This window comes from Loxodonta africana, chromosome 1 (assembly GCF_030014295.1).
Source record: "Loxodonta africana isolate mLoxAfr1 chromosome 1, mLoxAfr1.hap2, whole genome shotgun sequence".
In the NCBI taxonomy this organism is placed as follows: Eukaryota; Metazoa; Chordata; class Mammalia; order Proboscidea; family Elephantidae; genus Loxodonta; species Loxodonta africana.
In genome coordinates this window covers 29,740,114-29,766,864 of record NC_087342.1, presented here as the reverse complement: position 1 = coordinate 29,766,864, position 26,751 = coordinate 29,740,114, and the positions used below count along the sequence as shown (strand labels likewise).

Sequence of the window (26,751 nt, the reverse complement as noted above, 5' to 3'; positions counted from 1 at the left end):
CTCCCTTGGGGAAACAGAGGGTAACAGGAAAACTGGTTACAGCCTTTCTGATCACTTAAATGTTCCAACAGCGAACAAGAAGAGCGCATATGGAGCAAAAGTAATAGTTAGGACTCATTGAGCGCTTTCAAAGTGCCAGCGCTTTCCCATGTATCATCTCAAACAATACACAAAAGAGCCTTATGATCTGGATACTATTATTACTCCATTTCACACGTGAGGAAGCTGGGGCGCAGAGAGGTTACAGTAACTCGCCTAGATTAACATCATTTTGAGAGAGGCAGCATTCGAATCCAGGCAGCGCGACCTGAGCCTGCACTCAAAAGCACTCGACTGGGCAAAGAAATCAGGAAAATTGGTGATTTCTCCGAGAGCCCGGGCAACTTCAGGGAACAGTGATGAGTTGAAGGTACAGAAGGTGCAGAGGAAGTGGCCAAGAGAAGGCTGTAGAAACTGGCAGAGAAGTTTGCCCGTCTCCGAGCTGGATCACATAGCCGAAGTCCCGGGAACCGGGCGGAAAAGAGCCTGACAGACAGCTTCCGGAGCACGACCGGACCCTTGGGGAACACAGGCACATACCGGAAGTGACGTTACCTAACGGACAGTGGGGAGGAATTCCGACAGGACAAGACGTACAGGAAGTTACGTCATGGGGCGGTACTTGGCCGTGGAGGGCGTCGCGATGGGCGGGGCGAGGCTTCAGAGGTCCGCTTGGAGCTTTGGATCCAGGGCAGGTAACCTGCGGGCTCAGACCTGGACAGGGGCGGTAGCTGGAATTAGTGGCCTGGGTCGCTCGGGGTCCCAAGCTCGGGCGGGGAGAGGTGGCTGTCACGTTCTGTGGTGGCTGCAGGAAAGATTCCTTGGCATGGGACCCTCTGAGGGCATAGGGATACGAGGAACTCTTGGGGACGGGGTTATAGAGCCGAGGTCGTCGGAGAAATAAGGACAAGCTGAATCTTCAAGGAGTCGGGACTGGGGGTCATGGGCTCTCAAGCATAGGCGCTCGGGGGCGGAGAAACGGGGACTGGAGATGAGCTGATCCACCGACCCTCACTGTCACCCCCGCTCTCCTAAGAAGGGCTCTGGGATTACGTCTGTTCCTCTCTGTCCATAGGGCAGTGCAACCTTGCCACTGTGAGGAATTCTGTCTTTAGATGCCGACGAATGAATGAATGAGTGAGTGAATGAACAAACTGACCTGATTCTGGCTCAGCGGGGCAGTTCTCCCAAGGCCCAGTACCCCTCCGCGGGGAGATGACTACTTTAGCTTTCTAGCCAGTGGTTTCTGAGGTGCCAGTGCAGTAGAGACCCAGGACACTATTGTTTTTTTGTGGTTACTGCAATTTAGAAATGTGTCTTAATACTTTTTCTGCTGTGTGTGGAGAAGCTAAGACAATTAATTTGGCTTCTTTCATGTTCCTTTACTTTTCTTGGAAGAACTTAGAGGTGAGTAATACTGGGGACCAGCTGGCCATCACATAAGCTGTAGCTGTGGCACTGAGTTTCTCATTAGCATTCTGAGTGCTTTCTTTTCAGCAACAGAAACCCACTTTGCTCTTTCTTACTGTTTTCTTTCCTAGATTGGGATACTTCTTACATTTCAGATGTAAATGAGAATTGTTTCATAACAAAAATGAAAATAGTAATTAATAAAAATTCTATCAGAGGTTTCATCTGGTGTGTGTTGATAGGGTCACTATGAATCGGAATCTGCTCAACAGCAGCGGGTTTTGGTGTACACATAAGGTTAACTCCTGCCAAATAGTTGTAGGGGGTCTCAGAATAAATCTTCGAGAATTAAATTGTTTTTCCATTGTACAGTGTTTATTTGTTGTGGTTGTTAGGTGCCGTCCAGTCGGTTCTGACTCATAGAGACCCTGTGTACAACAGAAGGAAACACTGTCCAGTCCTGCGCCATCCTCACAGTTGTTTTCTGAGCTTGAGCTCATTGTTGCAGCCCTGTGTCAAGCTATCTTGTTAAGAATCTTCCTTTCTTTTCTCTGACCCTCTACTTTACCAAAATTATGTCTTTCTCCAGGAACTGGTTCTCCTTATCAGTATGTGAGATGAAGTCTCACCATCCTCGTTTCTAAGGAGCATTTCTGGCTGTACTTCCAAGACAGATTTGTTCATTCTTCTGGATTATTCAGTATTCTTTGCCAACACCAAATTCAAAGGCATCAGTTCTTCTTCGGTCTTCCTTATTTATTGTCCAGCTTTTGCATGCATGTGAGGAGATTGAAAATACCATGGCTTGGGTCAGGTGCACTTTAGTCCTTAAGGTGGTGTATTTGCTTTTGAACACTGTAAAGAGGTATTTGGCAGCAGATTTGCTCAATGTGGTATGTCATTTGATTTCTTAACTACTGTTTCCAAGGGCATTAATCATGGATCCAAGTAAAATGAAATTCTTGACAACTTCAATCTTTTCTCCATTTATCATGATGTGGCTTATTGGTCCAGTTGTGAGGATATTTGTTTTCTTTAAGTTGAGGCATAATCCATACTGAAGGCTGTGTTCTTTGATCTTCATCTTCAAGTTCTCTTCCCTTTAAAAAAGCAAGATTGTATGGTCTGCATATCCCAGGTTGTTAATGAGTATTTAAGTGATGGACGTGGGTGTAGACCTAAAAAACAAGTACTGTAACCAGATTGCTTGTGTTCATCAAGTGGATAAAAGTGCAGGCAACAAATCAGGCTGTGCAGTGGGATCTGGGCATGCTCAGTAACTGGACGCAGTTCCAGCGAGGTGACTGTGTGTATGGGCTTCATGCTGTCTAAAGAGATAGACTAAAACCTGCGAAAGCCAGAACCTGTGTAAGGTGGAAACCTGTCAGAGAAGGAAAAACGCAAATATTTTCCACTAATAGAGAGCAATAGAAAAGTGATAAGACCGCAACCTGCCAAAGGCAGAAAACTTGGACGGAAAAACAAGGCAGTTCCATCAAGTTCCAGCTCTCACAGGTTTCACTGTAGTAGCTATTGAGAGGGTCCAAAATCTTATCATTAGATCAGATGTAATGGGGCAGAAAATCTGAATTTATGGCATATTTTTCACAAAGAAGAAACTAGTAAGCATTTTTAGGTTTAAAATCTTAGATGTTCTTAACATAGGTTGAAACTTTCCCCCAAAGTAGACAAGTTTTTATTTAAATGACATGTAGTATACTAGTGCATGTCATTTAAATATAAAAAAAAAGGTCGCTATGAGTTGGAATCGACTCAATGGCAGTGGGTTTTTTCACCTTTAAAACTTGCTTCTTCACTTCTGGAAAGTGCTGACAAGTTGGAAGTAATGTCCAAATTTACTCCTTCTTTGTGTGCCCTTACTGTGGTGCTGGAGTCCCTGTATGGTGCATATGGTTACTCACTGGACTGTTGGCTAAAAGGTCAGTGGTTCAAACCCACCCAGAGGTGCCTCAGAAGATAGGCCTGGTGATCTGCTTCCAAAAGGTCACAGCCCTTAAAAACCCAATGGAGCCCAGTTCTATTCTGACACACACAGGGTTGCTATGAGTCGGAATCAACTTGATGGCAACTAACACCACCAGTATGGTGCCACCTTTCGGATACATATAAATATTGTACAAAGAAAAGTTTTGAGATCCTCTGAATTTATGCTCATGTTAAAATGTCTTGGGAGCCCTGGTGATGCAGTGGTTAAGAGCTCAGCCGCTAACCAAAAGGTTGGCAGTTTGAATCTACCGGCTGTTCCTTGAAATTCCTGTGGGGCAGCTCTACTCTGTCCTGTAGGGTTGCTGTGAGTCAGAGTCGACTCGACAGCAATGGACTGATGTCTTAAAAATAAAGCCTAGTTTTGCTGCTTCAGTTTGCTGTTCAATGTCATATCCATTAAGTTTTGCACATCTAGATATCCATAACTGTTACTTCACGATGAAGTGGTATCTAAGCGATAATGTAGGCAAATACGTTGACGTTTTTGAGGTTTTCAGTTTTGCAGAGCACTGGTATCTGTGGACTCTAACATGGACTTCATTTAAAGAAACCTGCGGACCATTAAAGGACAAAAATATGAATCAGTTTGTATTGTGGCACTCATAGCCCTTTGGGAGAGGTAAGTTCTTGACTGTTTTATGTTAGGTGAGAAGTACAACAGCCCTGGGCTGGCCTAGGAAATTTAAGATTATAACTGAAAAATATAGGCCTAATATCTTTAAATTATGTTTTAATCAGGACCTCCCAAAGAGAGGTTTGCTTTGTATATATGAAGCAGGTGTTAATGTTTCCCTGTCAAATTGATTAGAAATGAGTGAGATTGACTAGGTCCGTTGTTCCTAGAAGCTTACTGCTCTGCCTTCTTTTTGGGGGCAGTCTTTTCAATACTGTAGATCACAGTGGAAATAAAACAACTTATGGGTACCTTGTAGGAATAAAGCCTCAGATAGCCACTTAAATCATCTTGTAACCAAATTTGGTTCTGTAATTTTATATGTCCCAATTTTTCTGATCAATTTCATTTTATCCTTAGGTTTAAGAAAGAAAAGAGGCCAACAAATGTCTTTTTTTTTCCTTCTTTCTTTATCCTGCCTTATACAGCCTTTTTTTTTTTTTTTTTAAAAAAAAGGTGATTTATTCTCCAAAGCTTTTGTCTTTCTGTCCCAGGGGTTAAAGTTTCTCTTTTTTCCGTTTTACCTTTCCTAATTTAAATGTCTTCTCCGTCCCTTAATTTTCAAAACCTTTACTTCTAACTTTGTGTTAATGTTTGGTGCCTTTTAATCACTAAACACTAAACTTACAATGTTTCCTGGTCTCCTTTGTAGATACGTTGGCTCCTTGTTTAGAATTTGCTCAACTCTAAAAGCAGGAGGTACTTCCAGGCATTCATCCTTCAGATATATTTGTGTATGTGCACAAAAATTTGCATACAAAGGTATTTATCACCATATCGTTTGAAATAACAAAAAACCAGAAATAACCTAAACATCCTTTAACAGGAGTCTGGTTAATTAAATTATGGTACCTTCATACAAGGTATTTTGCAGTTGTTAGAACAAAGCAGATCCATTGTTGCTGGGATAGAAAAATCTCTAAGATACATTGCTGACTGAGAAAAGCAATATAGAACTCTATGTATAGTATGTTCCCATTTGTGTTTTTAAAGCCTAAATTTATATACATGCATGCAAAATTTCTTCAAACCTATTAAGAGAAACAGGCGTCATTGTGGCACAATGGTTAAAAGCTCGGGTGCTAACCAAAATATCAGCAGTTTGACAAAATATCGGCAGTTTGAATCCACCAGCTACTCCTCGGAAACCCTATAGGGCAGCTCTACTCTGTCTTACGGGATCACTGTGAGTCAGGTTCGACTCGACGGCAACAAGTTTGGTATCCTTAAGACTTTTTGAATTATTTAGGAGTGGGGTTACACACAAGCAAGTTAAATTTTTTCAGAGTTGCATGGGAGGTTTGGTGATATTATAACAGGTTTTTAACCTTGACATTATGGTAGATTGTTAGAATTAATATAGATATGTGAATAAACTAAAGAGCCCTGGTGACCCAGTGACTAAGGGCTTGGCTGTTAACTGAAAGGTCGGTGGTTCACAACCACCAGCTGCTGTATGGGAGAAAGATGTGGGAGTCTGGAAACTCTACGGGGCAGTTTTGCCCTGTCCTGTAGGGTCGTAGGAAACCCTGGTGGCGTAGTGGTTAAGTGCTGTGGCTGCTAATGTAAAGGTCGGCAGTTCAAATCCGCTAGGTGCTCCTTGGAAACTCTGTGGGGCAATTCTACCCTGTCCTATAGGGTCGCTATGAGTCGGAATCGACTGGACGGCAGTGGGTTTGGTAGGGTCGCTATGAGTTGGAATCGACTTGATGGCAACAGGTTTGGTTTTTTTGGTTATATAAGGAATTATTGACTGAGAAATCCCCGAAGAATGAGACTACGAGTCTAGAGTATAGAGTAGGAAGGAGACTCACATTTTCTCTGTGTACTTTTTCTGGTGGATTGAATTTTTTACTATAAAAAAAAAAAAACAGGTTATATAAGGAATTATTGACTGAGAAACACCCGAAGAATGAGACTACGAGTCTAGAGTAGGAAGGAGACTCACATTTTCTCTGTATACTTTTTCTGGTGGATTGAATTTTATTTTTGTAATACTAAGAAACAAACAAATGGCAATGCTTTAGGATAATTTAATAATTATGCGAGCCTACTACCATTCCTGGAATCCCTGGGTGGTGTGCAAATGGTTAATGAGCTTGGCTACCAACCGAAAGGTTGGAGGTTGGAGTCCACCCAGAGGCACCTCAGAAGAAAGGCCTGGTATGCTGCTTCTGAAAAATCAGCCATTGAAAACTGCATGGAGTGCAATTCTACTCTGACATACGTGGAATCACCATGAGTCGGAATCAACTCAGTGGCAACTGGAGAGAGAGAGACTACCGTTCCTTAAGACTTTTTGTCCTTACAATTATTTGAATTATTTAGGAGTGGGGTTACACAAGCAAGGTAAATTTTCTTCAGAGCTGCATGGAAGGTTTGGTGATACTATAATAGGTTTTTAACCTTGATATTATGGTAGATTGTTAGAATTAATATGGATACGTGAATAAACGAAGGAGCCCTGGTGACCCAGTGGTTAAGTGCTTGGCTGCTAACTGAAAGGTTAGCAGTTCAAAAACACCAGCTGCTGCATGGGAGAAAGGTGTGGCAGTCTGCTTCCATAAAGATTACAGCTTGGAAACCCTGTGGGGCAGTTCTACCCCATCCTATAGGGTCACTATGAGTCAGAATCAACTTGACAGCAGTAGTTTCAGTTTTTTTTGTTTGTTTTTGTGAACAGAGTATGTGCTTAGTGAATTCTGTTTCCTGTACAGTGTGTAATATAGCGTGTTGCCAGCAGGACTGTGCGGTGTGGGTGTTTTTGCCTTTGCGGCCTGGGTTTATGTTACATCGGCCTGGCTCTTCTGAGTTTCTCAGTATTACTGCACTGGGATGGACTTTGTTTTATTTGACCTGCTGTTTAGGGGCTCTCTACTCTTTAAACAAGACATCAAATGATTATTTCACTTTGTTCTTGATGTTGAGAACTGGCTTAGGGCATTTCAAAGACTGCCTTGTTCTCTCTGTTAGAAAAACCAATAAACCAAAAGGATCACTTTGAGTTACACATGGGTAATCTCATTCTGTACTGGGAATATTACTTTGAGTTGGCTGATTATCTGCCGTGGGGCACAGCAAAAATTTCTGGAGACTTCTTTGACTCTCCGACTTTCATTGTGGGAAATTTTTAATAGTAATAGCTGGGTAAAATGAATTATGTAATATAAAGTTAAAATAATCTTCATTGTATCAGCAGAGGGATTTTATTTGAAACTTGCCTGAGAATAGTCTGTGTAAGTTGCATACCTATTTGATACCACTCATTGTGTATCTTGTTAAGGTCATAATGAAGGCCGCCGATCTAGGTGCTGGGCCATGACTAAAGGAATAGGGCATGTTGCAGTATGTCAGGTGTTTTATGTCAGAGTATCTTGTATGTGGTCATTTCTGTTAAGTGATGCCTTGCTTCTTGAGGTCCTGGGGATTAATCACTAACAGCCAGGAAGGGGCAATCACTGGGCAGGATGCCTAGAGTATGGTTCCTTATTCTTGGGAAAATCCACTGCTGTCGAGTCGATTCTGACTCGTAGCGACCCTTTAGAACAGAGGAGAACTGCACCCTAGGGCTCCCACGGCTGTAAATCTTTACAGAAGCACACTACCACACTTCCTCCCAGAGTGGCTGGTGGATTTGAACCACACCAACCTTTTGGTTAGCCTCCAAGCACTTTATCCACTGTGCTACCCAAAAAAAAAACCCAAACCAAATCCATTGCCATCAAGTTGATTCTCACTCAGAGTGACCTTACAGGACAGAGTAGGACTGGCCCATAGAGTTTCCAAGGAGCGCCTGGTGGATTTGAACTGCCAACCTTTTGGTTAGCAGCTGTAGCTTTTAACCACTATGCCACCAGGGTTTTCCTGTGCCACCAGGGCTCCTCTATCCTTGCTAAGAGAATGGATAACATTGAATTGAGCCTAGGGGTGTATGAATATATATAATACACGCCAGGTGCTCCTTGCAAACTCTATGGGGCAGTTCTACTCTGTCTTATAGGGTCGCTGTAAGTTGGAATCAACTCGACGGCAATGGGTTTTTATGGGTATGTATTATATGGAGCCCTGTTGGCGCAGTGGTTAACAGCTATGGCTGCTAACCAAAAGGTCAGCAGTTCGAATCCATCAGCCGCTTCTTAGAAACCCAGAGTACTATCCTACAGGGTCACTATGAGTTGGAATCGACTCAACAGCCACAGGTTTTTGGTTTTTGGTATGTATTATGTAATATATATGTAACATATAAAATCTGGAAAACCAAAAGGAAAGTATCCAGTTAGTGCAAGGGGAAAAGGTATAGAACTAGTCAGCTATGGAGCAGATTGTGTCAAGTGGTGGTATATGCTTCGTAATTAGGGTTACTTAAACAGAGTTTGTGGAGCCCTGGTGGTGCAGTGGTTAAGGGGTCGGCCGTTAACCAAAAGGTCAGCAGTTCAAATCCACCACCTGCCCCTTGGAAACCCTGTGGGACAGTTCTGCTTTGTCCTATAGGGTCTCTGTGAGTTGGCATCAACTCAATGGCAATGGGTTTGGTTTAAATAGAGTTTAAACAGAGTTAAGGAGCCTTGGTGGTGCAGTAGTTAAGCACTCGGCTGCTAACGGAAGGGTCAGTGGTTTGAACCCACCAACTGCTCCTCAGGAGAAAGATGTGGCAATCTGCTTTTGTAAAGATTACAGCCTCGGAAACCCTACAGGGCAGTTTTACCCTGTCCTATAGGGTTGCTATGAGTTGGAATCGACTTGATGGCAATGGGTTTGGTTTTGGTTTAAACAGAGTTTGAACATCAGGAATGTTGTATAGGTTGTTTCTCATTTGTATGGGAAATTGTGCTAGATTATTTTGAAAAAAAATTAAAAAAAAAATTTTTTTTTGATTATTTTGAAGGTCCTTTGAAATCCTAATATTTTTTTATAGGGCTATAAAATGATTTGTTATAGTATGGGTATACATTCTGTTATCCCTGTTCTTAAATACTAGTAGCTAACTGGAGCCTTGGTGGCACAGTGGTTAAAAGATTGGCTGCTAACCGAAAGGTTCAGCAGTTAGATCCACCAGCCTCTCCTTAATACCTTACGGGGCCATCCTGCTCTGTCCCACAGGGTTGCTAGGAGGCAGAAGTGACTCAACAGCAATGCGTTTGGTTTTGGTTTTTAGTAGCTACTTTATCCAGTGGCCACTTATCCACCAAATTCAATTTACCCATAACCAGGAAATACATTTAAAAATCATCTGAACACTCACATTATAAGACACAAAATCCCTGTGCTTTTCCCAGGTCCTCATTCACTCTGCTTACTTTTATTTCAGACACGGTTAGCTCCTAGACTGACTGACTAGACGGAAAGGCCTGGCAATCTATTTCTGACAGTTAGCCGGTAAGATCCTGTGGCTGTCGGTCTGACCTGCAGCAGATCATGGGGCGGCACGGGGCTGAGCCGTGTTCGGTTCTGTCGTGCATGGGGTGCTGTGAGTTGGAGTAGACTCGATAGCAGCTAACAAGAAGAAACATCTTAGAGGTGCGCTTGATTTTCAAATCCTCTGCAGTTCCTGCAGGATGTCGCCTCTGAGTAGTGGCTGCCGAAACTGATTCTGCATCCCCACTTTTGGGAAATTCCAATTAGTCAGTTTCTAATCGTACTGAAAGCAGTCTTGTAGAGTAGTAGCTTGGTGCCAGAGGGCCTGAGTTTGAATCCTGGCTTCCCTGTGTACCAGCTAGGTAACTACCTGAGCTTCTTAACTTCTCTACGCCTTGGTTTCTCCATCTGTAAACTGGGGATAATAGTGTCTAATTCATCAGGTTGTGGTGAGAATTAAGTGAATACCACTGGTTTGGAAAATCACATGTACAAAAAGCACTTAGAGCAGCGTCTAGCACAGAGTACGGCTCAGGAAATATTAGCTGCTGTTATTGTTATTAATTTTTAGCTTAAAGTTTTCTTGAAAAAAGATCAATAGAGAAAAAAGTGAAACAAATTAGAATAAGTATAAAAGTAATGAATGAGATTAAAAATTCTCTCAAAAAAAGAGAAGGGAGATGCCTGGCAGGGATGCTGGTATCTCTGAGGGACCTCGGGCCACTGGCAGTCATATCCAGAGCTGGCATTTCAGATGGCTGTAACCATTGTTCTGTTACATGTCGTCCACGTTTACAATATTTTGGTGTATGTTTTTCATTTAGAAACTTGCAGAGTAGTCTGAGTTTTTCTGTTTGAAGGCTTTGTTACTTTTTCTCTCCATTTAAATATTTTCAAATCGTAATATTCCTAGTTCCGTTTCTTTCCCTACCCGACAAAATCAATTTCATATTATGCTATATCTTCCAACAAACATTTTGGCCATGCTTTCAGAAATCAAAAGCCTTTTAAAACCATCTAAAAAATCAGTTTATCAGACTACAGCCCAAGGCAGTTTTATAAGAACTTTAAATTCCATTGCAACTCGCAGTGACAAATATTCATCAAAGAGATAAGCCAGTGAACATATTTAGCCATTCTGTATACTATTACCTTTTTAAAGTCTTTCCTTCCTTCCTTTCTTCCTTGTCTTTTTTATTCTTTCAGCATGGTATCTCGTGATTTGGTTAATTGCTGACCAAAAAGTTATAGCTTTTCAAAGCCCTATTTTTTTTTTTTAACTTATTAGACTTGCTAGTAGAATTTTTTGTGTTTGTGTGTTTTGTTTTAAAGCATCGAGTACCAAGTTTTTGAAGACCATGGCTTACCATCATTAGGCATTCAAGATGCGAGTCTGAATAACCCCGTCAAGACTCAGAGCCTCTTCAAAAGCTTCAAGTGTCACCTGCATTAAAGCTCTCCATTGAACCCTCCCACAAAAGTAAAAGCTTAAGGGGACTCCAATCCATTAATACAGTCCATTTTATATCCTCTCGTCTGACTTCTCTTCCATTTCAGGTCATAATGCTCTTGTCCCTTTAGACCAGAGCCAAAGAAATGGTGCTTTGCAAAAAATGCACGGTCCGTGGCCATACGTTTTCACCGGTAGAAAAGTATAAACCCAGCATGAGAAGTTTAGAATCAGGTCTTTTGTTGTATCCCAAGATAAATAACTTGAGTCAACAATGAGAAAATGAGAATAAAGAAGTAAAAATTACTAAGTTTAGGTTATACTCAGAGGCTGTGTGGTTTAGAGAAAAAGCCCTCAACCTAAAATTTCTCAGTTCTTATTTTGTCTCTGCCCTTTACTAGGTATGTGGTGACTGGGACAGTCACTTACCCTGCCTTAGACCTTAGATTCGTCATCTGTAAAGTGAGTCTGATGATCTTCTCCCTGCCTGCCTTACAGGGTTGTTGTGAGATAAAATGAGACACTGTACATAAAGAGGACTTTATCTAAAATGTGAAATAGCGACGTAGATAGGGCCCCATTCTATGGTGGCAGGTCATTTCTCTCAGCCTGTAGGCCTGGAAAGGTAGGTAACATAAGCGCACTGAAAGCCTGCACTGTGTCCATGCTGGAAAATGGCATGAAGGCTAAGTTCAACTTTTTTCCTCTGGTTTAAATAGAATGCTATTAAGGGATTAATTCTAAGAAGGAGTGTGGTTGTAAATTTCCCTTAAATTATAAGCCTCTGGAGCAGTTACAGAGTGGAACACATTCCTGGTTTGTAAAACCTGTTTACTAAGTCACAACCAGCAGTTTTTTTTTTTTTTTTAATGAAAAAACAAACAGAAAATTTTCCAATGCATCCCACACGGCGAGAGTAAATATTGTTTTAGTTACATCTGTGTGTGTGTGTTTGTATTTGTGTCCTTGGTCATTGAATAAAATGCCTTTTTTTCCTGCCAGCTACAACCACTGTCCTAGGAGTGTCCCTTTAGTCCTAAGGCCTTTCTACACCTTTGGGCCCTTAGATTCGGGGTTTCTTCTCACATCATACTACTGCTTGTGACAAAGGCATTAACAATATCAATTTGACTTTTTTGTCTGACTGATGAGGTATTTTTTATTTCATAGCACAGAGAAGGTCTGTCGGCCTTAAATGGGTATTTTATTTAATATTTTCGTACTGTCTTCTCTGACACCTAGACTTCTATGGCCTTTAACAATTCAACCTCACACTAGTAGACAGATCATGTTAAATGTTTTTCTTTGAAAATTTAAAAATTTTTTCTCCCTGGCCTAATGGAACATGAAAATCTCCCACTTGGTTTAGCATTGTTTGAGAACTCAGTGGAGAGAAGCTATAGAGAGTATCGTTAGTATGACTGGGGATTTGATGATCTTTAGAAGAGAAAATGTCAATTTTTTTTTTCCCCCTGAATACCTAAATTTATCTTTAGATGAGTGATTTAAGACAAACAAGTCACTGCCATTAACTTGTTCAACTGGCATTGAATTAATTTATTCAATTTCGGGAAAACCCTAAAAAAAGATATCTCGCCCTTTGGTGATAGCATGGTCAGGAATAGATGACTTTCACACTCTCCGTGAATGACGGGGAACGGTTTCTTCCTCCAAGGAGTGTGCATTCCGATTCATTGATGAGGAACTAACTGCAGGTGCTTTAGTGCACCGAACTGCTGGATTTAGGGTACTGGGATTACTCATGTGGCTTTGATGGAAGGTTGCGGAAAATGCTGATTTTCCCTGCTTACAACTTATATAAATGTATACAGTCCTAGCACCACGAATACCCATCAGAAGATTTAAAATGTAGAATCTAACTGCTTCATTTCCCCTGAACACTAATGGCCAGACTTCATGCCTTAGTGGAGACAGAATGAGTTGCATAGATTGTACAAGTTGAGGTGCTTATTTGTATGACAGTTGGCAGCTGTGGCGTAAAGCCTCATTACTTCTATGGCCAACTTTGTGTTCTCTCTCGCAAAAAAATTACATTTGGCATTTGCTACCTCTCCGTGTAGAAAGGAGCATCTACCCATGACAAAGGTCAAGAAAAGTAATTAGACAACCTTAGCCATCCTTGATCATTCTTTCCTCAGCCCTCATACCTAGCCTGTCATAAAATTCTGCCTTTTCAACCTCCTAAGTATCTTTCAAGGAGCCCTGGTTGCTCAGTAGTCAAGAGCCAGGCTGCTTACCAAAAGGCCGGCAGTTCAAATCCACCAGCTGCTCCTTAGAAACACTATGGGGCAGTTCTACTTTGTCCTATAGGGTCGCTATGAGTCAAAATCGACTTGATGGCAATTCTTTTTTTTTTAAATGTCTTTCAAAGTATCCATCTCTTTCTGTTCTCCTTCCCATCATCTTTATTTGTGCTTCCATCGTGTTTGCCTGCACTTCTGCTGTACAGGCCTTATTTTACATGTGTCTTCAGAGAAGCCTTCCCTTACACCCCACACTAGATTAGACTTCCTCCCCCATTATTTTTTCACAAACCACCCGGTTTTTCTCACACCTAGCATATGCGTAATTATTTGCATAATCGCTTGTTAATAATCTTACCCACAAGACTAAAGCTTCGTGAGGGCAGGAACTGGTGTTTGTTTTATTAACCACTCTATCTTCAGTGGGGAGCCCTGGTGGCTCAGTGGCTAAGAGCTCAGCTGCTAACCAAAAGCTTGGCAGTTCAAATCCACCAACTGTCTCTTGGAAACCCTACGGGACAATTCTCCTCTGTCCTTTAGGGTCACTATAAGTCGAAATCGAAGGCAACGGGTTTAGTATCCACAGTCTTCAGGGATATGCCTAGCAGATAGCAGGGATTCAGTAAATACTTTTGGACAGCCACCACTCCGTTCCCTAAGTTATGTCAGGTGCTGTAAATTCTTCCAGGTTGTTTAACTTCTCTTCAGAACCCTCCAGTTGCTTCCTGTCTCGCTCCAGGTATAAGCCAATGACCTTGTTATGGTCTCCAGGGCCTAATATGATCTGCGCCTCTCTCCCTTTACCTCTGTCACCATTTAACAGCCTATCCAAGCCACCCTGGTCTCCTAGCTGACCTCAGAGATGCCAAGCTTTCTTTTGCCTTGGGACCTTTGTACTCGATGATCCTAGTGCTTGGCTTGTTCTTGACTTAGCTATCCATCTGGATCAATCCCTCATATCCCTCAGTTCCCTCAGGCCATGAGATGTCACCTCAGGGAAGCCTTCTTTCTTCACCCTATTTAAAACTATAACCTCACGGTCACCCCGTGACATCACTGTTCCCTTTCTTTTTTCTTTTTCCATGCCACTGATCTCTGACTGGAAACCCTGGTGGCGTAATGGTTAAGAGCTACAGCTGCTAACCAACAGGTCAGCAGTTCGCATCCACTAGGCGCTCCTTGAAAACTCTGTGGGGCAGTTCTACTCTGTTCTATAGGGTTGCTATGAGTCGGAGTCAACTTGACGGCAACAAGTTTTTTTACTCTCTGGGTGACATGCTGTCTGTGTTTGGTACCCAGAATGTGCCTTACATGTGGGAGGTACTGAGAAAATATTTATGAAATGAATGGATTTAACCTGTACTCACAGAGGTGCATATTTGGGACAATGAATCCTGTAACCCAAATTATGGGGCTTAAAAAGCTGAGTTAATTAAATTTATGCCCTGCCTCGTTCTAAAAAAATATTTGAGGTGGCTTCTAAAAATGTATGTAGTAAATGGGACAAAGATCTATAAAGAGAACAAAACAGAGAACGTGATGGTAATTTTAAAATGCATAAAGTTAATGCATAAAAGGTCCTGCATAGTGGCCAAAGGCAGGGTGTGAATTTGACTCCTTGAAGAGCGAAGTTGGTGCTTCAGCAGCGCATATACTAGCATTAGCTTGCTCAGAAATGGTGACTGGACCGGAATCAGGAACTTTGTCATGTGGCACAAGTTACAAACATTTGAGTCTGGACAATCTATTTGATTTAACTTGAAGAAATCATGAGATTACTCTTCTAGAGAAGACTTGCTTTCTAATTTAGGAAGAAATCATGAGATTACTCTTCTAGAGAAGACTTGGTTTCCTATAAAACATACATGGTTTCCCCGTTATGAAGTCTCTGCTGTGTCTGGGAGAGAGCAGTCACGCCTACTAACCTCTGGTTGCGTCCAGGACATTTCCAAGGTCAATTCAAACTCAGTCATTGAATATTTGTGAACGTCCACCGGTAAAGGTCCCCAACCAGCACATTAGTTGCCCTGGTTTCTGATCATGAGATAGCCTCAGAGTCCAGTGTTTGTGGCTCCCTTTTTGAGGTCAACAGTTGGTGACTTAGCAGTAAGCGTTTATACAATTAACTGAATTGAGATGGAGGATGGGGAATTACTTAAGTGAATTAGACTTCAAAACATCTTTGAGCAATATGGTAACCAACACCGGAGCGCTCTCCTATGTGTGTGAAGTTAGAGGGGAAATCATACAGCACGTATCTTTTTGTTCACGGTGCATCTACTTCCCTCATTCTGTTTTGTCCGGTTTTTGGTCATTTAAAGCTGAGTCAGAGACTTGGAATACCTGCAGGCCAGATACAGAGCAGAGGATGTGAGGGTGACCTGCTGGACTTTCGGTGAATTCTACACTACTCCAGTAACACAGCTGGTTCTTCCAGGCAAAGGATGAGAATACTTAGCTAAGTGGTGTTCCACTGGCAAAATATGCTAACACTTACTTGACTTTTTCTTCTTTTTTTGCTCTTCTCCTGTCTTTGATATGGAGATAAACAGTACTTTTGAAGTCAAATCTTATACCCCACCCCATTTTTCAGGGTTGAAAGAAGGACACTAAACCAACAGTGGACTTTTAGGGAAATGATGGAAGCATGCATTTTTTTTTTTTTAAATCATTACATTCATTCTACGTATTTCCAGGAAAAGATATGAGGATACACATTAAGAACACAACAGAACTATTGAAAAGGACATCAAAGGACAAACTTTGTAAAGGGAAGGTAATTTTACTGAAAGAATTATGTAAAACTTGTTGCTGATTAAATGACCCTATTTGGCTGTGCTTATCTGTAAGTATACATTATCCTAACTAATTTTATGTGTATTAATTGAATTTGCTTTATAGATTTTATTTATTTAATGTAACCTTGCATTTTAAGAAATCATGCATCTCTTCATTTTGGCCTTTGCTGAGAAGCAGGAGATAACTCGAGAACAAACAGAACCATCAGTGCAGAAATACTACAGAGGTCATCATATCTTCTGTAATAAGTGATGTCGAAGCAGAAAGATCTTGTTTCCAATACAAGTGTTGAAGTGGCAAAAAAAAAAAAAAATCCCCCGACATCTTCACTGACACAAATTTTGCCCTACAGTGAGGACGGAAAAATATGTTCAGGCTTTTAAATCAGTTATTTACCCAAACTGTGACCTCAGAATGCCTGACACAGCTTAAAGAGACTGCAAGCCAAAAGGGTTCAGTAGTGACAAGTTTGGAAAATGTTGCATCCCCTTTTGGAAATGTATAATGCATATTAGCATTTTCCAAACTTACGTGTGACCAGAACCCCTTTTTGCTGTCAATAACCCCTTTGGAATAATGTTTTAGGAAATGCTGTTCTAGATTGCAAAATAAGAAATTAAAAAAATATATATATATGTATGCGCATATATATGTACCTAAACATTAGGTATACATAATACATTCTATAACAGTGTTTGATATACTATAAAAATGAGTAAACAAATCCTGATTGATGAGGAAATTACTGTCCAATGACCTTAATGAATATTAAAAATATTCCAAAAATGATACATTTGTACTAAATTGAGCGTGTAGTCATTAAATGAATTGTGTGGCATTGACCCTGCTAATCACTGTCTGTTCCTGGAAACACTTTCTTTACTTGGCCTCCAGTATATCACACCATCCTGGCTTTCCTCCTCCTCTGCTGAGTGTCCCTTCCAGTCTTCTTTGTTGGTGTCTTCTCACTTTCTTGACCTCTAAACACTGGAGGGCCCCCTTGTTTAGACCTTATCCATTGGACCTTTCCTCCTTTCTAGCTATGCACATTTCTTTTGGTGATCTCATCTATTCTCATGGCTAAACACCATCTGTATGATGTGGGTGGAATCGACTCCAGGGCAGCTGGTTTGGTTATGATGTTCATGCCCATGTTTTTATCTTCAGCCTGGACGTCTCCCCTGAACTCCAGACTTTTGTATACAATGACCAAAATATCTCCATTTGGACGTCTAATATGCATCTCAGACTTAACATGTTCAACCTTAACTCCTAATCTTCCTTCCCATCCAACTTGCCTCTCGTTCGTTTTCCCTTCATTCCCTTCATAGTTATGGGCAATTCCATCGTTCCTGTTTCTCAGCTTTAGAGTTATCCTTGACTCCCCTCTTTTCTCTCACACCCTGCACTCTGAGCCGTTAGGAAGTTCTGCCAAGTCTGTGCTAGAAGCATAACCAGAATCTGACCACTTCCTCTGCTTCCCCTGCACGTGCACCCTAACCTGCCTTTCTGCTTCTGCTCCCACCCTCTCCCCTTTCATTCTGTTAATGCAGCAGACAAGGTGACCCTGTTAGAAGAGACGTCAGATCAAGTCACTCTGCTCAAAACTCTCTAATCTCACTAAGAAAAATAACAATAAAGGTAATATTAGTGACCTGCCATCTGATTAATAAAAACCCTTCACCTCTTTGACCTAGTCATTGACTTCTTTTTCCAGATTTACTCACTTCAACTGCACTGGCCTTTTCTCGCTGTTCCTAGGCCCTTTGCTGGTACCCTCTTCTGGATTCCACGGAGGCATTCCCTTATCTCCTCCTGCTCTTGGCTCAGACGTCACTTCCTCAGTGAGGTCTCCATTAGCCACACTGTTCAGAATCCACCCCCAACACACGTCCTTTTCTCTTTTCCTGCCTTTTTTTTTTCCTTGGCATTTGCCACTATGCGACCCTCTATATATTTTACTTGTTTATCCTGTTGATTTCTTTCTTGCAGCACTGGAATGTAAGCTGATGAGAGCAGGGTGGTTTGTTTGTTTTTTGTTCACTGCTGTAGAGCAACAGTTTCTAGCAGTGCCTAGAACAGGGCCTGATTCATAAAAATATATATATATATATACTAAATAAGTATTTGTTGAAGAAATTTAATGAGTTAATCATGGATGGGATCAATTATCTTCACATCGCTGAATATAAAATAAAAATTCCAGTTATCAAAAAAATCAAAATAGTTCTGAGATGTGAAAAACCCCATGAGAACTGGGAGTTTCTCAGAATGTCAGTATACATTTATTCTCATTCATTCAGTTGATATTTATTGACCACTATTTTCAGACATGCTGTCAATATGTGATTAATACTAAAGCTTTAGATCAGTTAGAATTCAGTAAATTGCTCTTGAATGGATAGGGCAAACATAGTCAACGTAGTGGTGATATCTTTTTCTGAATTTTCCATAGCATTTAAAAATAAGTGTGTATAAAATGGTAGCTGATTTTATTTGGGAAAAATAAAGGAGCACATAGTAATAGAAAAATTGCTAAAGAAAGCACGAGAAAAGAAAAGACTGGCTTCCAGATTTTTATTGTGCTGCAATGCAGCTGTTCTTATAAGCATGTGGTATTAGTACAGAAATAAACAAAAATATATAAGGAGCAAAATTGAAAACTCAGATTCATGAGTATTATGAGGATTATTTTTTAAAAGAAGCATTTAAAGATTTTTTTTTAGAAAATGAAAAATAAAAACCTAACTCAGGAACAGAAATAGACACGGATCCAAAATCAAGAAAAAAACGCTAGTATATGTGTTGCAGGAGCCCCTGGGTGTTGCAGATGGTAACGAAGCACTCAGCTACTAAAGGAGAGTTGGCAGTTTGAACCCACCTATAGGAGCCTCAGGAGAAAGGCCTACGATCTTGTGAAAGTCACAGGGTGGAAAACCCTATGGAGCGGCTCTACTTTGCACACACTTGACGGCAACTGGCTTTTTTGTCTTAATGTGTATTGCAGATTCATGTATAGAATAAAAAGTGAAGCAAAACCAAGGTACAGGTGATTTATGAAATCCACTCGTTTAGAAATGTTTAACGATAAGCTTGGAACATCATAATGTAATAGCATTTTCTTATATAACATGTAATTTGTGCCAAAAAAGAGAAAATTAAGAGCCATTAATAAATAGGTCAAATGTGATGTGATTGAGGTGCGATGAATCGCTTTTATATGCCTTTCTCTCCATGGTCTTATAACTCCCACCCAAGTGACTGGGTGGGCCCATGCAGATAAGGTAATTGTGGCCCACCAAGAGAATTGGTCAGTTTTACCATTCTGCTAGGCTTAAAATGATCCACCCCAAAGGCAGAAAGAGGGGATCTCACCACCACTAAGAAAGAAGAGCCAGGAGTGGAGTACATCCTTTGGACCCAGGATCCCTGCACTGAGGAGCTCCTGGAACCAAGAGAGTGAGAGTGAGTGCCGAACCACGGAAAATGGCACAAAGTGGTGGCAGAGAAACAGCAGCTGAACCAGGAGACAGTGCAGTGGGCTTCCTGGACCATGGAGCAAGAAAGCTGAGTGCCTTCAGGCGGGAGGCTTGCTACCAGAGTAGGGTGCCTCTGTGGAGCTAGGTTTGCAGACCCACAGAGGGCCCACAGGCTGAGGCTTACTGGTGGAGTTGGGTGCCTCTGGGCAGTTATCAGGAGAGCTAAAAGAGCTTTGTAACCCTTGCCTGAGCAGGGCAGAGGCCAGGCTGAGGGGTCAAGGGGCTTAGGGCCAGAAAGAGACCTGCCTGCAGGCACGGCTAAAAAGAGGCTGTCCTGATCTAAAAACTATCCTGAGTGTTCCTGAACCTGAATTATAATGTTACTTCCCAATAAACCGCATAACTTTGAGTATGGTCTGTGAGTTCTGTGTGGCCATTGCAATGAATTACCAAACCCAGCAGAGAAGTAGAGAGTGCTGTGGGAGGGACGGTTGGTGTCAGAATTGGTAAAGATGGCAGAGGGAGGAGGTGTGTCTGACCTCTGCCTCATAGGAATCAGCCTTGGGCTGTTGATCTTGATTTTCCTTCCCACTTGTGAAGTTAGGAGAGGTCAGATGCCACTGCGCTATGGTGATTTTAGATCAAAAACTATTTTCAGTTATATGAAAATTAAAATGTCTTGAATATAAAAAAATGTGCATATTATGGGAAGAGAGTTTTCTTCCATTTAGGATGTGGAAAGTCACAAGAGAATGTAATGCCCACCGTAACAATGAGGAAAAAGCCTGGTAATCTGCAAAATCATAATATTTCTTGAGCCTATCAGAGAATTGAGGTCATAAGACGACCAAGTGAACTGAATTTCCTAAAAAGACAGGCCCTTCTGAGGAACAATAGGACTCAGAGACTGTTCCACCTTTGGCAGAGCATGAGAGGAAGTGACAGCCACCATAAAAGTGGATAAGAAGAAAGCAGCTAACCTTTTACTGAATTCTTAGAGTAACTGGGAGACCCAGACACAAAGGGAGTCTATGCTCACTTGCAAGTTCTTTCCTACATAGCTTTACCAGTGTTCAGAAAAAGATTGGGAAGGACAAGAAATTGGAGAGAGCCTTCCTTGATTAAGTGCTACGACTGCTAACCAAAAGGTCAGCAGTTTGAATCCACCAGGCACTCCTTGGAAACTCTATGGGGCAGTTCTACCATGTCTGTAGAGTCGCTGTGAGTCAGAATCAATTCCGTGGCAACAGGTTTGGTTCCTTCAGTGACGCAGTCACAAAATCCTGCCCACTTTTACCAAACTTTCTCTCATACGAAGCAAAAACCTTAAGCCGCTGGGAAAGAAAGAATCCATCCATTCCCCCAGGATCTAAGCAAAAATCCATTTGCTTCTAGGGATGGAGTAGAAGCAAAAGCAGTCATCCCTGGGGAAGGGGCAGCAGTGACTGCCGCTGCCTTCTACTTAGTGTGGGGCCTGGGGTGCTAGAAGGCTTTTCTCAGTGTCCCCCCACAAATGTAAGGCACAGTTTGGCTTCCATGGGGTCACGTGAGGAACAGAAAGCCCCACATGCCAGGCATGGGTGCACAGGGCCTGCCTAAAACTAAGACTCTGATCTAGGAGAACCAAGAACAGTTAGCACTAACAACAGCAGTCTGCCACGGAGGGAGGGGCAAGAATGTGGAGAGAGAAGCCCCTCTGTGGCACAGGCATGCTGGACCTGCTGAAAACTGAAGGTGGAGCAGGACTAGTGAGAAAAACCTTCCGCACTCCAGGCTTCACACTAAGGACAAGGTAGCAGCTGTCCACTGCTGGAGGAAGGTACACAGCAACAACAAAACAAACCCAGCTAAACTGACTAGATCATCTGTTTTTGGAATTTCAGTGGACTTGGTAAACTGACAGAAAAGCGGGCATGCTCATTTCCAGGAGTAAATATCCTTCTCAGTTTCTACTGTTATTCTATGTACAACACCTGGAGTTCAATAAAACATTACAAAATATAAAAAAGCAAGCAAAACAACAACCCCCCCACCCAACAACCCATTTTCAAGAGATAAAGCAATCAACAGAAGCAGACCAAGAGGTGACTCAGATAATGGAACTATCAGATCGGGACCTTAATTATGATTAATATGTTAAAGGTGGACCATATGTGTAAACAGATGGGGAGCTTTAGCAGAGAAATGTAAACTATAAAGAGTCAAATGAAAATGCTAGAAATAAAAAATACATATATTAGAAAGGCTTATTGACAGACTAGACACAGATGAGAAAGGAATAAGTGAACTTGAAGGTGATAAATCAGTAGAAATGATCCAAAATGAAAAGCATGTATATATATGGCTTAACTTTTCAACTACCTAAATATCTCTATTAATGGAAAGAAGGGGCCAGCACATGTCACCACTGCTAGCACTGCCATTTCTCTTCATTACTGTGTTCCTTTGTGCTTCTTGCTGCTCTTTGCTTTTTGTGCAGGAAGGCCATATCCCACTTGTCAGAAGAAGCCAGACTCTTTTGGTAGAACTTAAGACAACTTTTTTGTTGTTGTTGTTGTTAGGTGCCATCCAATTGATTCCAACTCATAGTGACTGCGTGTACAACGGAACAAAATGTTACCCAGTCTTGCACCTTCCTCACAGTCGTTATGCTTGAGCCCATTGTTCCAGCCACTGTGTCAGTCTCTCTCATTGAGGGTCTTCCTCTTTTTCACTGACCCTCTACTTTACCAAGCATGATGTCCTCCTCCAGGGACTGATCCTTCCTGATAACATGTCCAAAATACATGAATGAAGTCTTGCCGATCTTGCTTCTTAAGAGCTTTCTGGCTGTACTTCTTCCAAGACAGATTTGTTCGTTCTTCTGGCAGTCCATCGTATGTTCAATATTCTTCGCCAACATCATGATTCAAAGGCGTCAGCTTAGTTAAATCAGAATACACTTCAGATTAAACTATTTTGTATTTCTCAGAATTGTATGTCTCTAAACGGCTGAAACCAATGGTACCTTAATACTCCTGGTGCCTTGATATTCTCATATTTTTTAATCAGTTTCTTAGGGACATCCCTACTCCAAGTTGTAGCACCCTTTATCTCATCCCTTCTTGGTTTGAAAATGTCATTCCTGCAGTCCCAGGTGTTTACTGCCAGCACCAGAGTTGTCTTTACTGATTATTTTCTTGGCAGCCCAGGGAGGTCCTTGGGCTATCGAGGTTTTGGAAATCTTTTCTGATGTCTCAGAGTTCTCAGGGCTCCAACCGGCAGGGAGACCCTCTAGTTATTGTCTGGACCCTCCTTCCCTTCTCATTCAGATATTTTGAAAGAGTTTCTACACTTTTGATTGAAAGAGAGAGAGAAGCTCAGCCGTGTTTTTGTTCTTAATGTGGTGGTCCTTCATATTTGCTTAAGGAATCTACAGAATGTTTTGAAAGACAAAAAAAAGAAAGAAAGAAAGAAAGAAACAATCTGTCCATCAAGAGGAGAACGGGCGAATGAGTTTTGGTGGACTATTTATCGGAATAAAATTCAACAGTAAATTATAGAGCTGCTTCTATCAACACGGGTCAATCAATCTCAAAAACAATGTTGAACAAAAAAAGTTTCAGAAGCATTTTTATAAAATGAAAACTGGTGGATATTCTTCTGGATTTTAAACGCCAAATTCAGAATAATGATCAAGTCTGAAGAATTAGAGAGGAAAATGGGAACTTCACGGGTTAGAGAGGATTTTCAAAATATCTGATACAGCCATGACAAGTCATGAGGTAGTTGTGGGAAAAAGGCAAATTACTGTAAAGTTACCTGTGGACTAGGACTGGAAAACTCTTTGGAATCTTAGACAGCTCCAGGGACTGACTACCTCCTCTACTTGTCTCTCATGGCCTCTGGACTCTAACCAAGGAGAAATTATTGTAACTGAGTTGCTTAATCACCATGAGAGGGAGTGCTGTTATTGCAAAGACCATGTTTGGGGCATGGATCCCCGGGTCAGGGCAGCAAGATGTTTTGGCACAAAGCAGTGTCTCTCAGAAGGATACAGCAGGTGCCGGAGGGCAAGCAGAGGCTAAGGCACGGTCCTCAACCTACTGCTGATTGCCCCCTTGGCATTGTGGGTACAGCTCCTTCACAGCGTGTACCCGGAGGCATTGCGATGATTAAGTTCTGCCTCTCTTACCAGCTGTTAGCTCTTCAAGCACTCATTCTCCACCATATACAAGATGCTTGGGAACCCTGGTGGTGTAGTGGTTAAGAGCTACCGCTGCTAACCAAAAGGTCAGCAGTTCGAATCCACCAGGTGCTCCTTGGTAAACCCTATGGGGCAGTTCTACTGTGTCCTGTAGGGTTGCTATGAGTTGGAATTGACCCAGTGGGTCTGTCTTTTTTGTTGTTGTTGTTGCTAGGTGCCTAATAAATGTCTATGGAATGTCTCTTTCCAACAAAATTAGTTTAAAAAAAAAAAGTGTAATTATACCTTGGTGTGTGAAATATGGAGTCCCTGAGTGGTGCAAAAGGTTAATGCACTCGGCTGCTAACAGAAAAATTGGAGACTTAGGGCACCTCAGAAGAAAGACTGGATAGTCCACTTCTGAAAAATGAGACACTGAAAACCCTACAGAGCACAGTTCTGCTGTGACACACGCAAGGTCACCATGAGTCACAATTGGCTCGACAGCAACTGGCACATAAATATGTGACCAAATAGGACCTTTTTAATAACTAATAGATGTGTTACACATTAGAACAATAGTTCTCAAACTTTAATGTGCATCAGAATCACCCTGGAGGAATAATTTAATAATAACACAATGTGTGTGTCTGTGTTTTAAACAAAAACACAGATTGCTGGGTCCTACCCTAGAGTTTCTGATTCAATAGGTCTAGGGGCCCATAATTTGCATTTCTAACAAGTTCCCAGGTGATGCTGATGCTGCTGGTCCAGAGACCACACATTGAGAATCGGAGCATTAGAAAAACCCTGAAAATAAACGTGGCAACACCTAATGAAAATAACAAAATCACATATCCCTTTCCCCCCAAATATAGTACCTTTGGGAATGCCCTCTAAAGAAAACAAACAAAAAATGAAAGGAAATTATTTAACTATAACACTAACACGTTTTGCTACTATGTCCAGTTGCAAATAGAATATCAGCCCTTGCTTCCTAATATGTAAAAATGGGGATAATAAAACCAAAAAACCCAAACATGTTGCCGTCAAGTCAATTCTGACTCATAGCGACCCTATAGGACAGAGTAGAACTGCCCCATAGAGTTTCCAAGGAGAGGCTGGTGGATTTAAACTACTGACCTTTTGGTTAGCAGCCATAGCACTTAACCACTGCACCACCAGGGTTTCCAATCTAGAGGTACCTCACAGGTTGTTGGGAGAATTGAATTAATTAACGTAAGTATTTGGAACAGTTTCAGGTTTAACACATGTCAGCTCCTATTAGAGTTTTGGTTTAAGAGATTTAAAAACTAACCACAGAAAAGAGAGAGGTCTGTCTGAGCAGAAGACATCAATTTGGGAGTCATTAAGATATAAGAGGTCAACAAGAGAAAGCTCTGAAAAACAACAACAAAAGACACTGAATATATTTTCCCTTACTTGTGAACCTGAAATTGTATCTTAGAAGCCAAAATCCTTCTTGGTTTTGCATTTGAGAGTTTACTCTTTGATAGGTAACTTCACATAAAAATATTTGCATTGACTGAAGCGCAGATGAGAACTGCAGGGGGCAGAGAGTCCAAATGAATGGTGATGAAACAATACGGGTAGAGAAAGCGAGACGGCTGGCACAATGTAGGATGTGTTACCAATGTCATTGAATTCTGTGTGTGGAAATTGTGAAGGGATGTATGTTTGGTTGTGTATATTGCCATGAAAACAATAAAAATAAATAACATTTTTGCATGAATAGTTCATATTTTTATTTTCTAAAGTGAAAATAACTTTCATTGACTTTCTTAGTTATAAATATATTTGAGCCAAAATACATTAAAAAAAAAAACATAAAAGAAGAAAAGTTCTTGAAATCCCCCCTCCAGAGGGTTAACTGCCGCCAAAGTTTTTATTCATACCCTTTAAGGCCTCTCTGTATATAGCGAAGCGTTTAAGCAGAGTATTATGGAAGGAAAGGTCAGGAGATGATGATGAACGATTTACATTAAAAAAAAATAATAAATATTAATATTTCCAAAGTAATATTATCAAAAGCTTTTTTTTCCCTTCTTTTTGCTGACTTGATGGGGACAGGAAGGTACGGTTCTTTCTCCCTCTTTGCCCCCACCCACCACATTTTTATTCCATGGTATCGTTGTTGTCATTAGGTGTCCTGGAGTCAGTTCTGACTCACAGCAACCCTACGTACGACAGAATAAACCACTGCCCAGTCCTGCGCCGTCCTCGCAATCATTGCTGTGCCTGAGCCCATCCTCGCAGCCATTGTGGCAGTCCGTCTCGTTGAGGGTCTTCCTTTCTCTCCAGGACCCTCTACTTTTAGTATTGCATTCGCTACTCTTTCCTACATTGGAAGCAGTGGGGATAGGAAACTTTGTGAGCTTGAACACAAAAGACAACAGCCAGGCCTTGAATTCCATCCTGCAATTATTGTGATATCATGCTAATGGTTTAAAATTTTTATTTAAAAGACCTGTAATAATGGAGATGATTCCAGCCACCATTATAAAGCAGTATATTGAGATATTCTAGAAAAACAGTAAAAAGCAGTGCTTTGTCTACTGCATTTTCCCTGATGCCCTCTTCTTTCCCACTCCGTCTCCTGTACCTTTCTTCTCAACTCTGAACCACCACTGCATTCTCTTTCTAGATGTTTTATAACTCAGATTGCGAAATGTTATTTTTTTCCTTCTGCCCTGAAAACAGCTTCTGAGAGTAAGATAGGTGACTGGGCTGGAGTCCCAGGGCAGTACTGATTGTACTTTCGCCTTCTGAGGTGAGGGGGAAGTGAAACTGGAATGAAACTGGAGGCGGGGCCTCAATGGGGAGATGTTTTGTCTCCACTCCAAATCAGGCCCACTGTGGCTCCCGACTCTGTATTGATTGTCAGTGGTTTCGGGTTAGTTTCTTAACTGCCTCACACTGGAAAGGATGGGATTCCCATAAACTTTTTCATAGTAAATCTGAAATAACTTATTGCTCAAAATGGATATTTTAGAAATTCTAATATAAAGCAAAACCATAAGTGCTTTATACCGTCTAGATTTTTAGGTAGGCATACTAATGTAGGAAACCCCGGTAGCATAGTGGTTAAG

The 26,751-nt window shown here is 41.4% G+C and overlaps 1 long non-coding RNA gene across 3 annotated transcripts; it reads left to right on the top strand.

Annotated features, from left to right (window-relative positions):
• The first annotated feature begins 241 nt into the window (after nt 1-241).
• LOC111751426 (uncharacterized) lies at nt 242-26,396 on the top strand. 3 transcript variants are annotated; one of them, XR_010319719.1, is made up of 4 exons: nt 242-4,891; nt 9,438-9,505; nt 10,817-15,974; nt 18,809-26,396. It is a non-coding gene; the product is annotated as an uncharacterized LOC111751426 (long non-coding RNA). The 3 variants fall into 3 exon arrangements; XR_010319722.1 differs by having other exon boundaries at nt 10,817-16,043; XR_002786488.2 differs by lacking the exon at nt 18,809-26,396 and having other exon boundaries at nt 252-4,075; nt 4,782-4,891; nt 10,817-11,017.
• The last annotated feature ends 355 nt before the right edge of the window (nt 26,397-26,751 follow it).